This window comes from Thermobia domestica, chromosome 13 (assembly GCF_964235325.1).
Source record: "Thermobia domestica chromosome 13, izTheDome1.hap1.1, whole genome shotgun sequence".
Lineage (NCBI taxonomy): Eukaryota > Metazoa > Arthropoda > Insecta > Zygentoma > Lepismatidae > Thermobia > Thermobia domestica.
The window spans coordinates 155,396,461-155,414,585 of NC_137466.1; positions in this window are offsets into that span (position 1 = coordinate 155,396,461).

The following is an 18,125-nucleotide window of genomic DNA, read 5'->3' on the forward strand; positions in this document are numbered from 1 at the left end:
GAAAAAAAAATCAAATGCGACTTAAACATGTCATTACGAACGAACTATATTACTTATCATAGGAGTGGTGAAACTTCTTGATTCAGGGGTCTACCTCTGATTACCAAAATCTTTGGCGACCTACTTATGTGCGCATGTCACTAGCAGTGAAATTTCACTTTCCTTAATTCACTTTTAGGAGGGAAATCACAATTATATTTCTTCTTTTGCATAGTGGAGTAATACTTTTCCAAATCGAATTTCTTTATCGGAGCAAAAGTGTTGACCACAAACACATTCGTTTGAGTTGTCCCAGGTTCGATCCCCGGCCAAGTAAGTTGGGGTAGACAACATCGTGTCCGTGGGCTTTCTCGGGGTACTTCCATTTTCTCCTACATTATCATTCCACTACTTCTTCCATCATTATTCATTTGCCTTAATTATCGTCTCCCCTATCCTAACGGGCATAATAGTAACACGTTAAACTGAAAAATTTAATTTAATTTCATTTATAATACGATGCAAATCCTAAATTTAAAAAAAAATATTATATGTTGGGGGAAAAGTCCAGATCTGAAAGTTGGTACGTTTAATTGTTATTATTATAATTTGTCTGTAACTGTATTTGATTGTATTTACTATATATTTTTATTATTTCTATTTGCAGTAATTACTTTTAAAAATGCCTCTTAGATAAAAGATGTTAGATAGCAACCCTTTTCAGAGTATAACAGTACGTTCAAAGCATCAGAAAAATACTTCCTCTTGTTTGTTGGAGAACCTTCTCTCTACCGCTCAGCTTTCTTATATAAACGGAAGTTTCTTCAAGAGAAGAGGCGACTCCAAAATATAGTCGAATAAGGTGGTTCGGCTAAGTGAGCCGAACGAGAGCTTTCTCCCATAGGAGGAGAATATTGGGTGTGTTTAAGATGAAGTCCTTCTGGACTGGCCGGCTAAGTGAAGCCGTACTTGATTTTCAGCCGAGAGAGGAGATACAGTAGATGTAACTTGACTTTCGAAGGCTATGTTAGGTCTGTTAGGATATTTGGAAATCTTCTCTTCAGATAATCATGCACGTAGTGAATGCAGACAGACAGTTAGGAATTAAGCTCCTTTCATTTAGAATAGGGAATTGGGTATTAAAGTCCAATAGTGCTATCTTCCTTAAATACTTGGATATGACACTGAGAAATAGAAAGACTTCCCTGCTTGATAGGTAAAATGGAGTACCAAAGAAATTATTCTAAGCCGTGTTCGATTTAGGATGGAATTCTCCTGTTCCACTAGTGAAGAACACAACAGGTTATTTTTACACGAATCCAATGTATTGGGTTCGATCCCAGAGTAGATTCATTTAAGAGACTACTGAGTTTGGCTTTTTAGAAATTATCTCCTATATAAGGGAGTGTAGTTCATGTTTACCTCACTTATCGGATCTATATAACGATCCTTTGCTACATACGGCGAAACCCTTTACCTGACCTAACAATTCTTTTAAAGTTTTTAGCTAGAATATTTTTATCAGTGCTTCTTCCATATAAGAGAGATACGAAACAGGATTAGGCCACGATTTTGATACAGTTAGTCGGAATTCTTTTACAAATTTAAGGATAGAGGGTGCCTTCTATCTTCCCTACTATGAGAGCTAACCCTCCTATCTTCTACAAGTCCTGCTCTCAGATAATTCTAGAAAAATTAGAATATCAAAGCTATATTAATGAAATGAAATTAGACATTTTAATGAAATTGGAAACGAGAGTACCCAGTTGGTACCTCTCAAGCAATCTTTCTAGAGGAATATTACATTAGATGTTCAATTTCTCTTAATAAATTAATTTAAGAGATAAATACCTGTGTTGTGATTTTATATTTTGAAATAAACCTGTCGTTTTATTAAACCGGTATTTGTGTGTTGTGTTAAGATAATAAGTAACTACCCTAGGCGTTACTTAAACGGTTAATCATAAATGAGCTTGAATATATAATTTGCATATATTCTATTTTTACAAAATATTAGTCAAGTCCTTTGTTATGATGTGTCGGATTAGTTGAACGAACAGACTTAGAGTTTTTACTATTACGAGAAGCAGAAAGCCTACTCAAAAATTCATATCAACTTTTTTTTTTTTTTCATTTTGAGACTAGGAAGCCAGAGCAAAGTTTTTGTGCTGTGAAAAATTAATCCTTATGGGAACAGTAATAACTTGACATGGATTCCTGTCATTAAAAAATGGGCTTCACGTGTTTGTTATGGCATAAGCTTCGGTGTGAAATAAGTGAAACTCAAATGATTCTAACTCCAGAAATCGAAGAAAATGTAGTTAGTGCACTCTGGTTTCACAGAGTTCAATAATATTAAGTGTAACTCTTTGTTTCCCTGCTTCACGTGGAGCGTGGGCCATCCACGTTGAATTTGGATGCGTTTTGTTGCTTGAGACTGCACTCTAAGCTGATGATTCAGGCCGTTTAAAGTCTTCTAACACATATTTTACCGGCTCACGTAGATTGACTTGAAAATTTCCAATCCGTTTAATAACTATAAAAGCTACTCGTCTTCTTTGTTGGCCACGTCTATGTTCAGGAACAGTATACGTTGAAACGTTGATGAGTAAAGTAAGAGGATAAGTTGAGTTGATTTTTGAGTTTAACGTCCCTTTCAGCAGCGAGACTATATGAGACAGTAAAGGAAGAGGACTGTGGCATCCTGTTTTAAAAATTATTTTTCGAAATTAATGACACATTAAAATATCAAGGTGATACTTTCAACAAAGTGCACACTCTTAAATACCTAGGATACCAATATTAACAGATCAAAACCATATTCACGAAGAAAATATGTATCAACTGAAAGCAAGGAATTCGTGTTATTATCAGTCCAAACTCTTTTGTCCTCGCGAATTCTGTCGAAGAGTTTGAAGCATTAAATACATATAACGGTAAGTCCATTATACTGTATAGTTGAGAAAATACTTTTAAGGGAAGAAAATACTTCGAGGAAAAAATACTTTACTTTGAAGGAAGAACGAAGACTGAAAGTATTTGAAAATAAAATCTTTAGGCAGATATTCGGACCCAAGAGGAACGGGAATGGAGAATGTCGGAATTTCATAACAAGAATTTCCATAATTTATATCGTTTACCTAACGTCATTAAATCTAAGAAACTCTGATTAGAAGTTCATGTAGCCAGAATGGGAGAAAGAAGGTACTCTTTCAAAATTTCAATTGGAGCCTAATCGGGAAAAGATCATTAGGAAGATTTAGGCTCAGATACAATATTAAGATGATCTTGCAGGAATATGAGCAGAAAATAGAAACTAGATCTAGTTGTTTAAGGACAGAAGTCAATAAAGAACTTTTGTGAATTGTGGCCTTGAACCTTCGGTTTCAATAGACCATAGAGTTAAAGTCAGTTATGTTAAAAAAAAAAACCTTACGAAATTATATGAAAAAAATAATAATGTTTGGTCAAGAGAAATCTTCATCTCAAACGAAATAACTAAAATTTTCTATGTACGGTAGCGGGAATGTGCCTTTTAAAAACAGAACTGAGTGCCCAGCATTATTTTAAAACGGCACTATCAATTTTCCTCTGTATTAACACACCATTTAAAAAATCAATTGGAATTGTGTACTAAAAAAGAAGACAACTTGTTAACATCAGTGTAAACTTGAAATTTTCCTTTAATACCACACCTGGATACGGCTTTTAAACAAACTAAACAATTTTGCAAATACTTGTCATTAATTCAGCTTTGCTGGTTTGAAGTTCATGACAATATTAATCCTGAAATAAATTATTATTAAACCTAAATACTGAAATTCACTACTTTTTTTAAAGATAATCTTCTGAAATAATAAAATATTTTGCTTAAATTTATGCAACCAAAAGTGGTTCATTGTATATGTAGGTTGCATACCATGAAGGATAATATTGAGTGCAGGCGATACATCTCCGAACGATCTGCACAAATGAATATTATATATAGATTTAACCCTTTTCCGACTGTCGGGACTTTTAAGTCCCATCTTCTTTACACATACATTATTTCTCTTGTATGCGTTATAATGTCGAAGCCGAACCGCCTGACGGGACTCCTGAGTCCCCTTTCACCTCAGCATTATTCAGCAACAATTGAAGCAGAATTTATTTTTATATAGTCTAATGTACCCTCAATGTACTATATTTTACCTTCATATCAAATTATAGTAAAAAAATAAATTCAGCCGGAAAAGGGTTAAAAAAAAATCGGTGAAAGAAGGCTTACATTTAAAGGAATGTAGATAAGTAGCAATAAGTGTCCGCATGTTATTTAAGGTAATATTCCAACAATGGATTTACTCGGATAACTGAAATAATAATATGACTTGCATGCATGCCTTGCTAAGTAATAGTGAATGTTTCTTGTTTTGCGCTAGCACTTAGCAGACCTATAGAGGCCATTTATTCAATAGACTAAGTAACCTCTTTTTGCAGAAGTATGGCTTGGTAGTTAATACAAAACAATAAGTATTATTGTATATTATAGTTTCTAAAGTGACTTTCTATTTGGCGAAAACACTGGCTGATGACCAGACAATATTCGAAAGGTACCTATGAACATGCCGCTATTGCCATTTTGGTAAAGGAAAATAAACTTTGACATATGTTTTACAGTAATCAGGAAATAACCTCTGGGAATTTCTTCCGTGCAAAAATGTAGGATGGGAAAGATAAACTGGGTCGATTAGAAGGGGCAATGACACAAAAATCTTTATTACGAATTGTCCTGACATATCTGCTTAAGAGTTGTTGTTGGTAACCGTATTGATTGTGTCTAAGGGAAGGAGGGAAGAGCAACATAAATTTGTTGCTATGACATTACACAAAAACTTTTCTTCTTCTACTTCCTGTTTAATAATTTATAACTATAACAACAGCTTCAGATAGTGTAAAAGTAGTTGTTATTAAGCGACAATGATTTCTTAAAGTAACCTATGTATTGAGAGTATTACGTAACAAATTCTCGAGTCCAATATCATTTGTAAATAAAATATTAATGATATTCAAACTAGTCTGTGATGTACAAATGAAATGATACAAAGATAGAGCGCATATTCTGAATATTTTGAGACAATAATTAACTTCTTCAAGATCTAAATTGATCCTCATCTACAGAGGTACCTATATCCCGGGGGAATTGGGCGCGACCTCCAACTATTACCATTTTCTCCTGTTCAAATTTATCATTGTTCCCTCCTAAATTTACCATTCTCTCTCACATTTACCTGCCTACCTTCAAATTTGCCATTATTCTTCCAAATTTACCATTCTCCCTCAAATTTACGTTCAATTTACCATTATTCTCTAAAACTTACAGTTCTCCTTCACGTTCACCTTCCTACCTTCAAATTTACTATTATTCTCCCGAACTTACCTTTCTCCCTTCAATTTACCTTCCTACCTTCAAAGTTACCATTATTATCTCAAATTCACCATTCTACCTCAAATGTACCTTCTAACTTCAAATTTACCATTATACTCCCAAACTTACCATTCTCTCTCAAATTTACTTGCCTATACCTTCAAATTTACCATTATTCTCACAAAATTTATAATTTTTCTCTTCCAAATTTGCCTTTCTCCCTACAAATTTCCTATTCTACTTCTCAAATTTACAATTCTGCAGTTTAATTGTACACTCCGCATCAAAAAATTGCGAAACCTAACGCCGTGCAGCTAGGCCACCCAATATACACCTTCTTATCCCATAATCGTGTCTGGTAAACAGACTCCCTTTCTCTCCTCCTTTATTCTCTCCATAACTAAAATTAGCTAACAACATGAACGCAATTCTAATTTCAAACTACACATGCATTAGTATCAATAAAATGCAATAACAAAACCGAGACGAAACAAGATTCATAAGTTGATTTAGGGAGAAACTCAAACACACACAATGAAAAATTGAAACCAATGGATGTATATTACACAGAGGTTCAGAAATGAGGCAGAGAGAGAGAGAGAGAGAGAGAGAAGGCGAGAGAAGAAGAAAAAGAAAAGGGAGAACAGATAAAAATGTGGAATTTTAAACTTATAGTAAGAAAACAACCTAACATTGTAAAGTTCCGTTACCAGAAATCCAACAGTAATATAGAAATAACGTTTGTTTTTATATTTTTTAGAACTAATCGAATATATAGGATGCTTGAAACATTCATTAAGTCACTTCCAAAAAGGATAGCATACTCAATTTCCAGTAGAACTGTAGATCTCACAGACCCATCTAAGATAATGTCAACAGTTTAACACACATGCTTTGTTTCCGCGTGGTTCGGTTGTAAAATCGGTAGTGTTCATTGGACGTACTGATGCAAACCACATTCTAATAAACCCAATAGCTAGCGAGGTCATATCTTCCATTCCAGACTACTAATGCAAAGTGAACAAAAAAGAAAGAAAAAGCGAAAAGAAAAGGGAAGAAAGAAAGAAAAATAAAATTGAATGAGTGCTATTTTACTGGTAAATTTCTATCAGAAATATCCTATATTAAAAGTCCAAACCGTATCACAATGAAAAGTTACAAATTTCCAAATGGAAAATTAGATGTCCCTTATAGATGTAGCAAACTTTGCATGTTTCAAATTTCAACGTGAATAAATCACATTGAATTATAGGATGGAAAGAAATTTGTGTCGAACTAGTATAAATAAAATTTTGTTTTCAAATAACCAAAGAGGTTGCCATTTTCTAGTCTTTTCCGAAGATTTACCTGTTCCGAACATCCAGCATCACTTTCATCTCTTGCGAATATAACGTTGTAATTTGCACAGATAAGATGAACACGCTAGAGCTCAAACGGATCATAGTGTCAGTCGGATGATGTTGGTTGGCTTATGGACCACCACTTGGTCGAGGATTCAAAGCCGTAGTGACCCGGTAATTCGACTGAGACTAGGTAACCCAGATGATAAAAAAGATATTTTGCTTATTCCTTTGCGTTTAAACAGTGTTTCTTTCAGAGATGACCAGGACTGGAGATGTTTACCCCAGAGCACAAAAACTCGACGCTGAAGTTGGCAGTTAATTACATTTTCCAGACCAGGTCTATTCGTCTCTTGATCCATTTTAACTTTGGAATAGGCACACGCACATGAAGTGCGTGTGTACGTGACAGAGAGGGGAGAGAAGTGAAAGATGCAAAGACAGGATAGGGAAACATCAAGAGAGAGAGTGAGACGAATATAAATATGAAACATACTATCATTACAGTGTATGATGAAGAACACACAAAATGTTTATTCGAATTCTCGCCAGTGATGCTTTGTAAGTTCTCCAACAGAAGATAAATCTCTGTTTGCAACCATTATTTTATGCGAAAAAGTTATATTACCTGACGGGGAATCGGACCTAGATTTTTAGCTTGGAAGTGTGGTATTTTACCATTACACCACCAATTGCTTTACCCAAACTTTGTCCCACAAATGCTGTAATATTTCTTTCTGAGAACGATAACACGAAAAGTGTTTCCTGCAGATCAATGAAGTGTTTCGAATATCCTGGCAAATCCCTTGCCCTTTCTCAAATAACATTCGTAAATCGTCTCTATCATATTAAAGGTGTTTTCTTCCACATTCGTAAGCATTGCTCGTCTAAAATGAGAGATCGATCCTTCAGTATCGTTTTCAAAAAATGCAAGTTTGGCGTGAACGTGATTTGAACCTATGTCTGATAGCTTTATTAATCGTAACTCCATTACGTTACCGCTACAGTATCATGCCACCTGAAACTAAAACCGAAATATTACTTACCTTAGTTTTGATCTTTGGAACGATCAAGCTTCTTCCTGTAATTTTATTTGCACCTAAGTGCACAACGAAATTCATTTATTCGATGACCTAGAGAGAAATTAGTGCCCACTAGTAAAGGAAACAACACATTCACGATCAATTCAGGAATCAACGGCAATTCAGGAAAAATTACAGAAATAAAAACATATTATGAATTAATTTCTCCCTGCAAGTTCAAAGGTACACGAATAATAATAATAATAATAATAATAATAATAATAATAATAATAATAATAATTATTATTATTATTATTATTATTATTATTATTATTATTATTATTATTACTAGCATCAATTGGCCGCTTTGCTTGGCTAAATTGAGAAAAATAATAATATGCTCCGTTATTCAGTCATTTTTTTCTATTACTAAAGCGCTCTTTGATATCGGTCATTTCGATGAGTTTTATATAATCCCCTCACCTTTCCATGCTGCGGAGCACGGCTTCTTCAGTGTCACTGTTCATCTCAGCCACTTGGAAAACTATAAATTCGACAATGATATTGGTTATTTTGATCATTTTTACATGTCTTCCCCTCCTCCTTGGTGCGGGCTGAATTCGGATTTAAACTTGTAGGGAGAAATTAATTCATAATATGTCTTATTTCTGTAATTTTTCCTGGATTGTATGTTGTTTCCTTTACTAGTGAGCACTAATTTCTCTCTAGGTCATCGAATAAATGAATTTCGTTGTGCACTTAGGTGCAAATAAAATTACAGGAAGAAGCTTGATCGTTCCAAAGTATTTGGTATTACAGAAACTGAATCTTAAATTTTGGTATAATTTTGATTATGATATCTACAATTAATAATATGAAGTATCGGACTCAAATGGTCCTCATATGTAATCTCTTCTGATGTTTCTACTACGAAACATAAGCAAACTTCTAGTCTAAAACATCAAAATTTTAGGAGCATAATATGGAAGTTTTGTATTTGGTTAAATTATACTGTAACTTACCTAATAGCTGGTACTTAATCAAGGTTAAAGCTGGTTATCTATTTGATTTCATGTAGTTGTCTGCAATGAAAATTATAATACTGGCATCAGTAAATGATAACGGTGCCTTATGAGAGTCAGTTAAAAGTAATACTAAAGGAGAGTTAATGGAATGCAACGGTGATATAAAGTTAGTGAGTATTAATGAATAAATAAATGAAATGTAATTAAGTGAAGTGTATTAGATGTGAAGTCACGAAGGAATTAACTTAGAGTGCCTATCCTAAGTTGTGCTACTTACACACTTATTCCTATACTTATATACGATCTTAGCTAACAACCTAAGATTAACCTACAGTAATACTTTGTTGCAACTTCGTTCCTAATGTGGAACCAGCGACGAGGTCATGTGTTGTATCATTTCGTATCATCTGTAAAGAATGATGCAGTCGCCTGTAAAGAAACAAAAAGAAAGTTGATTAATGTTATAGTTGAAGCAGATGATATGTCTGTAACCATCACTGCAATTTATTTGTATATTTGAACTCATTATTTTCGATAATAAGTTCCAACTCTTGGAAGATGGAATTTCGTCTGGCGAAGTTGATGAAGATACGATAGTTGGATGCGTTATCTCTTATATTCATTAACTCTGATGGCGACCAAAAATGAGTTATTGTCGCTCCGCGCAAAATACGAGAACTACCGTTATTATAGCGAGGTGTCTTACAACTTCAATTGCAATTTGGGAATATGGAAGAACATAGTAAGTTACAGTGGATACCTAATATCGGTGGCCAGCCTAAATCGAATAGGAGTTCATCTGCTGTCTGATTAAATACATCTATATTTATCAGTTATCGTAAAACCTGTCAGATTGTGAAACTTCCTGATCTGGAGAGAAGCAGGGGTAGAATAACTTAGTTTACATTTTTCTACTTTTAACGGTATATTCTTACTTTACATTCTTCTAGTTATAATATCAACTTGGTTTACATTTTTCTACATTAACTTATACTTCCAGGTTTAGTAGTTCATTAACTTAGTTTACCTTCTTCCAGTTTCAACAACTTTATAGTATTTTCTTCAACACATTTCACTATTGAATCAATGGAAGGAAAGATGCTAGCTAAAGAGACAACAAAAACGTGTATATGATCAATTAGATTTATTATCCTATATCGTAATGGAAGTAGCCTTGCAGTTGACATCTCATTAAGCTCCATTATACATGTTCTGGTTTAAGTGCTTAGATTTCCAAAGAATTTCATGTATAGATATTGGAAGTCTTATAGAAAGGTTATGTCCGTCTGTCCAAGAGCAAACATGGTAAGAGATGACAACGAGCATTTTTGTTGCAATGAAGGAATAAGAGATTTGGAACATATTCGGTGAAGCTACATGAAAAAAAAAAAAAAAAAAGTTTTTACTCTGGTAGCAGTTGATAGGCAAATGATGGGACGGACTTCGCCGTTCACTAAATTTTCCCATACTTACGCATAGCATAGTTTGAAAGTGTCCAATAAAATTGGTTTCAGGTTACAGTATATAATCTAGTCAAATAAGTGGCATATTCTTAATTTTTTACGAAAGTAAAATGTAAAAGATTTATGGTGATTCTAAATCAAGTGTTGAAGGAAAATTAGCCAGTTGAATATTAGAAGTTTATCTTTCTCGAGTGTTAGTATTAGCTACGGCTCTGACAATACATCAAAATCCTCTTGTCTTCTTGATTCTGTTCGAGATATCGTTGCTCTATCAAACAAGTTTGTGTTACTTGCTAGCAGGTCGTTCCATATTTCATGAATCGGGACAAACTTTTCTAACAGAATATCCGGGGATCCTTCATCTCCTGTGACGAATCCTTTTGCCGCCAATAAAAAATTCTGTAGCATGCAGTTTTAGGCGAAAACATGCAACTAAGGACATCGCAATACCACCGTTTTTGAGCATGAAAGTGTATATAACTATGTATAAAAGTGTAACACCACGTCTAGATTCCATCAACTAAAAGAAGTTACACAAATGTTCAAATTATTAGACTCACGCTTAGTGTTGTAAATAGAAAAAAAACGTTTGTATTTTTTCAGAAATGTACATTTTTTTTAGAAAAAAACATTGCCTCTCGTTTTTTTTTCTAAATTTCGTTTTTTTTTCAAATAGTCATTTGTAATGCATCTTACGTCTATTTAAGTATTAAATATTTTTATGTAGGTATAATCACCGTAAAATGTAACATAAATTAAACGCTAGATACTGATACGCTACAAATATTTTACAATTTACATGAATATCATACCTATTAACAATTCGGGTTTCAGCAGTTTTCATCAATATCAACAAAGAAATAAAAGTAGAAATGAAATTTTGTTTTTTCGTGAAAGCAGGCCTTTAATAAGTAAGAAAATATTGTCACGAACAGTATAAAATTCAAATAACTTGTCTAAAGGTAAAAACTAATACTAATTTACCTAATAGTATTTTTCTAAATGTTATATATAAATAATTTGTCTACTAGATATATATGATATGCAGAGCCGGCTCTACCATATATGCAACAACACGTGTATTTGCATGGAGCGGCAAATTTGGATGGTCCGGCAAAATCTGTCATAAGTATATTATTTAAATTAAATATTTCTTGTTGGAAAAATATTTTATGATGATGGTAGTTACATTTACTAAGCTGACCTTCTATTTGAATACTACATTCATAAATTATGTTTAGGTTGCATTAGTTTAAGGCCACATGGACAATGCTAAAGCAAATGGTCGAATAAATCCGAGCACAAATTGCTTGATTGTTGCCAAAGGCAAGAATTCAATTCTCGAAAAGTAGTGAATATCTGTTCCATTTAGCAAGTTATCACAGTTTTGATATGACAACTAGTCTTGTTTTTGTCAGAAACAAGTTCCTTATCATTGAAGATATAAACAAGCTTTTTAAAAATGTTAACAGATATAGAAGAGAAATCAAGAAATAAAGATAAAAGAGCTAGTTGCACTGGAATTGCAAATTGATACATTGAGATTGAAGCTCGATAGTGAATTCTGTAAAAAGGATTACCATCATTCCTCTGCAGGTGTGTTTGCTTTATCTTTCACTAACATAATAGATTAATATTTTTTTAAAAATGCAGACACAACAGGATTGCATTTTTAGTAAGTATTTAAGCATTTCTGAGTGCAACTGCACTTACCCTCACCTTTGTTGTTCATGCTGAAGTAGCATACTTAAAATCATGACTTCTAAGATTTGTTCTTTCTGGAGAAAGGGGGAGGCGGCAAATTATGCCATTGCATGGGGCGACAAATTGACTAGGACCGGCCCTGATGATATATATATAAAAGACATGAATATAGAATGACACAATTTGAAGTAATGCAGGGTGTTTCAAAATTAATATTAGGATTTTGAAACTTTGTAGTATATATTACAATTAACTTACAATTATAAATATTATCAAATAAAAGAGCAACTCAAACAGTTTTGTACACACGCATGTGCATGCATTGTTTCTTCTGTCTACCGTTAGAAAGAGCAAGCAGCAAAGTTGGAGACTAGAGAGCACAAAGTTTTTTGTGTTTTAATAAAGACTGAATCTGTACAGTGCAACGGTCTGTGTGAAAGATACTAAGGAGACGCTTGCAACTACGTCCTTATCGTTTGCAGTTGCTACAGGTCTAAAGCCTACAGACTGCGGTTTACGTGTCAATTTCGCAAGTGAAATATTGCTGCATAACAATGAAGATTTCCTGGATCGTGTCGTCTTCAGTGATAAATCGACATTTTACCTAAAAGCTAATGTGAACACTCATAATGTTTGTATCTGGCCGTCAGCAAATACTCAGGAGATGGTACACTTGAAACGAGACTCCCCTAAATTGAATGTGTTCTGTGCCATATGGCGGAAAGTTTATGGGCCTTTCTCGCCTATCGACTAGAAGTGTGTAGTGTAACGAATGAATCTCACATTGAACACTTGTAGCAAAGACTGTTTGAGGTGCTCTTTTAGTTGATACATTGATTATAATTGTACGTAAAATGTAATAAGTACTACGAAGACTTAAAACCCCAAAATTCATTTTGAAACACCCTGCATTTCTCACCAACAGTGTTGGAACTAAGATGTAAAAAGGAGAGAAAATTTTCCTTATAAAGTTATTGTTTACAACAACGATATTATTATTAGTCGAGACTATAACTACAGCAACACGAGTTAGTAGTCAAAAAAATGTTATCAAATGTATATCCGGTGGCCCAGGCGGCCAAAGTGGCACACACGGGTGTGTCATTTGTTTAATCCGCTCCTGTGTGGACATTAATTAAGATATCGGGTTATTATTCTTGCCAAATATGGTTGGACCATAGTTTATCATATTAATTTCTTTTTCTTCTGGTGTCGAATTTCCTTCTCAAATTTCACCCCAGTCAAAAATTCGAGAATTTTCTAATTTCGAATTTCCTTTACTTCTTTTTTCCCTGTAGCTTCCAGGTAGACTTGCCAGGTAGATACCTCGGATGGATACCTAACTGTAACATCAATTGGACGGGCCTGCGCGCAGTGTTGCCAATAAGGGAAATTAAAATTTTCCTAAATTTGGGCAAAAAATTAGAAATTTTTGTTTATAAATCCGTACCTATACTTCCGAGTGGAAGTCAACTTACGCCAATCGAACATTTGTCCTTACTTAACAAACGCAAGTATAGATCGTTACAATGGGGTAATTAGGGAACGCACGAAAAATTCGTATTTAGGTTCTAACCCTTTATTTTTCTAGTTTTTCCCTACTTTTCTGTTTACCGTAATGTATTTTTGGTAATTAGAAGTTTTGTTCCTTAAATATCGTCATAATACTTATAGGATATATTAGTGGTGTACCAATGTTTAATTTAAGATAGTTTGCGTCTGTCTCGTAGCAGTGTTACCAGCTGCAGAAAAAATTTTAATTCCAGATTTTAGGGGAAAATTTTGGAAAAATTATCTGATTTGTCTCTATTATTTCCCTCTTGTTGGCTATATCGGACCAAACGTACCAATACATATTTGGAAGTCTCGTCTTTTCTCTACACAACGCACTACAGAAAGTTTCAATAGGATAACTAGGGGAAGTACAGTTGAGGTTTACAGTAGACCTTGTTCTCTAATTGGGAAGATAACTGTGATTTTTTTAAAGGTAGAATGAGATATTTTTTATTGACATGCTTACTTTATTAGATATGGTCACAATACTTGTAGGATATATTAGAGGGATATCAAAGCTTCTTTTAAGATAGTTTGTGTATGTCTGATAGTAGTGTTGCCAGCTACAGAAAATTTTAATTCCAGATTTTAGGGGCAAATTTTGGAAAAAATCCCTTTTTTATTTCTATTATTTCCTTCTTGTTGGCTACATTCAAACAAACGTACCAGTGCCTAACAGCCTCATTCTTAACCTACACAGCGCACCATAAAAAGTTTCACTAGAATAATTACGGAAAGTACAGTTGAGGTTTATAATAAACCATGTTCTGAAAATGGTAAGAAAATGGTGAATTTCTGAGGTAGAATGAGATTTTTTTTTTAATTTCATGCTTACTTTGTTATATATCGCCATGATACTTGTAGGATATATTCTTGAAGAACTAAGGTTTATTTTTAGATGTTTTTCGTCTGTCTGATGCCAGTATTTCAAGCCAAAACAATTAATTCCCGCTTTTAGGTGAAAAATTTTGAAAATTTCCCTGTTTCCCTCTATTATTACCGTCTTACTGGCTACATTGAAACAAGCGTACCACTACCTGAAAGCTTCCTCTTTGCCCTACAGAACGCACCATAAGAAGTTTCAATAGGCTAATTAGAGAAGCTGTAGCCCCGACATATTTGATTTTTGCTTGTGAGGCGTAAAAAGTGACAAAATTTCATATGTATGATAGAATTTTTTCTTTCCCTCTTTAAGTGGAAGCCAGCGACTTCAGGATTTCACTGTACCTTGTCAACACACCAAAGATTTTTAGGTGACTTGAACCCATATAGGAGGAGTGGTACTAGATACAAAAAATTTTGAAATTCGGTTAGGGATTTTTTTGTAAATTTTCACCATTACACTTCCCTCAATAATTTCCCATACATTGGCAACACTGCCATGCAACTTACACCAAAAAATAGCCACATCCATTTTCTAAAAAACAAGGTCTTAACCATATCAATCGAATGAATGGTTTTGAGCAATAAGTCACTAACTGGAAATGTAGGAAAGCGCCAAAAATGACCTGGTGCCGGAAGGAATAATCACACAATTTTGCTAGTATATAGGTACAAAGAAACATAAGATTTGTAAGTTACGAGGGCTTCGACTCAAGTTCTGTTGATTATTTCAATAATCTGGAACGTAAATCAATAAATAATAGTTACCTGAAAAAAACAGACATTTAAAAAAAAACATGAAAAAGAACGATGTTTTTTATTGAAAAATACTTCACAGAAAAAAACCGTTTTTTTTACAACACTACTCACGCTCGAAAAATGCAAAATTGATGTAGGAGGCCTAATTTCAGAGTTCTAGAACATTGAATTTAATGGTTAAACCACCAATATAGAATTCTTCATTTGTTTACTATACAGTTGAAGTGGTGATATCACCGTTGAACAGCAGATGGTATTAGTGAGGGGGGAATTCTGAAAGTGGTGTTACAGTTCTAGATAGCTATTGTGGTTCCTATCAGCAAGTTACAGTCTGAAGTGTTGTGGTTGCTGTCGTAAGAAGTTAACGACATTCAAAGCGTTCAACAGTTCGATTGGGCCAGTTTAAAATGATCGTGACTTGTTTCGTGTATCAATCTTTTATTCTGTGTAGTCCAGTAATTGGAGCATAATGGGAAAAGCAAAAAACCTTTCTCCGCGTAAAATGGAAGTTAACAAAATACTTCTGGTGGCAATAAAATATACACGGAAATACATTGCTAGTAGAGTTGGGAGAGTTGGGATAGAACAAAAATCTGTGAGTAGAATCTCTGTTGAAATGAACAAGAGCCAAAATAGGTTTGGGAAGTGTGGGCGGAAACCAAAGCTATCGCTAAGAGGTATCAGAAAACTAAAAAGATTGGCTCTGGGAAACAGAAGTGCAACTTCTAATAGACTTAAGCATAAAAATGGCTGAGTATGGCGTAGACATTTGGCCTGAAAGTGTTCGAAGCATTCTTTGTGCCGAGGGAATAAAAGCACACGGCCAAGAAAGAAAACAAAAATTAGAATCTACTCTAATCATGGCAAGAAGCGCCTCGAATGGGCACGAGATCTTGAATATTGGACTGCTAATGACTGGAGAATAGTGTGTTTCAGTGATGAATCATGTATCTTTGTGTCTGATGAATGTTCACAATATGTGCGACGTTGACCTGGGAGGAATTCAAGTTGAAATGTCTGTAATAAACCGTGAAGCATCCTACTTCGGTCATGGTCTGGGTTGTAATCTCTGTCTTCGGGCCTGTAAGACTGTATATAGTAGAGAGGAGAATGAAGCACGACTAATACCTACAAGTTCTTCAAGAAGAACTGCTTTCCCAGACTGCACTCTGGTTTGATGGCGTACAATTCATCTTTATGCATGATAGAGCCCCCATGCCACCTGGCCAAAACTGTGACAAAATTCTTCGAGAACAACGAAATTAGTGTTCTTCCATGGGCAGGTACTAGTCCTGATATGAATCCGATTAAAAACTTTTGGAGCTTCATGAAATAAAAGTTAGAGAAGAAGTACATTAGAACCAAATTTCAATTGATCAAGATCAACAATTTGTGGTATCACAATGCTGAATTGAAGACAAAATGTGCTAAACTCGTACATAGGATGCCAGAAAGGATAAAAGACATAATAAAGAATAAGAATTTTCATAAGAAATATTAATCTTTGTGTGAGAGATAATTTTCTTGTAAGTATTCCATTTCATTTTTTGTTTCCAATTTGGATATACACACTATATAGTAATTATATTTGAATGCTACGTACGCATTTGTTTTATTGATATTGAAAAGCATATACCACACCCACTAGAAATTAGGAGAGAGTTACAAAGTAAGTAATTTGAACTAAGTTCGAACGTATTTCCTGACATAATATTGTAAGAACAGTAAAATATTCAGAAACTGAATGTTCATCATCATAGGTATTCTGCCTTTATTGGCAGGTCACTTGCCGCAGCTGAGAAGCTTCCATGCTCCACGATCCTCCGCTAACCTTTTCGTCTTCGCGTATGATCTTTCTGTTTTAATATCATCCATTAATTGTAGTCTCTTTCGCCCCCTCCCTCTCTTTCCCGCCACCATACCCTCTAGGACGTCCCTCATGATACAATCTCTTCTTAGGCAATGTCCCAACCAGTTTCTCTTCCTCTTCCTAATAATATCTAAAAGTGTTCTTTTCTCACCCACCATTTCTAACACTCTCTCATTCGTTTTCCAACTGAATGTTGAGTCTAATAATTTGAACACGTCTGTAGATTATCTTGACTTAGGAGACTTTTCCTTTTATGTTATTGGTAACGCTTTATGCTCCAAGTTATGATGAACAAAATCAGATGGAAAAGGAATTAAAGTTCAAAACAAAAACAGACGGAAGTGTTAATGAAAGCAACTTTATTGTCATAGTGTCTGCAAAACTTTTCCGCTTGTTTGATTATTTGTTTATAACAGTGGTTTACTTCATAAGAAAAGACGGGAAGCTCAAAATTAAGGACGAAGCATTTCAATTATATTATTTTTTTAATATGTGTATTTGCATACTCTACGAGTATCCTTTGTGCCACGTGCATCTTAAATGTATCAGTTTCTTTTTCAAAACAATATTTTTTTTTCATATAGAAATAAACAGGAAATTCAGAAAATGAAGGATCAAACTTATTTTGTGATTTTTCGTGATCATCTATTTCAATATTCTACGTATATGAATTAAATTCAGTGGCGGATCTAGAAGGTAAAAACTGGGGGACGGGCCAGCCAGTATCCAGACTATGATAGGTATAAATAAATTTTCAAAAATATATAAATAATAGCTTAAATTATTTTGTCACTGAAAAACTGGGGGGCCTAGGCCCCCGGCCCTGGCCTAGATCCGCTACTGATTAAATCATTTGTGTTATCAATACAGACCCCAGATGTTTTAACATTTAGTCATATCATATCTAAAACTAAATCACATGAAATAAGTCAGAGCAGAAAAAAGAGACACCCATTTTCAAGTCATTGCTAAAACGGGATATGCCTATATATGTTGTTTTTTTTAGCGGTTAGTAAAATTGTAGAAGGATTTAAAATGTTTATTAAGCGAAAAGTAGTTGTGAAAGTGTTTGCTGTAGACGTCCAAGTAAAAATATCAGCACTAAAATGTCCATATTACCATT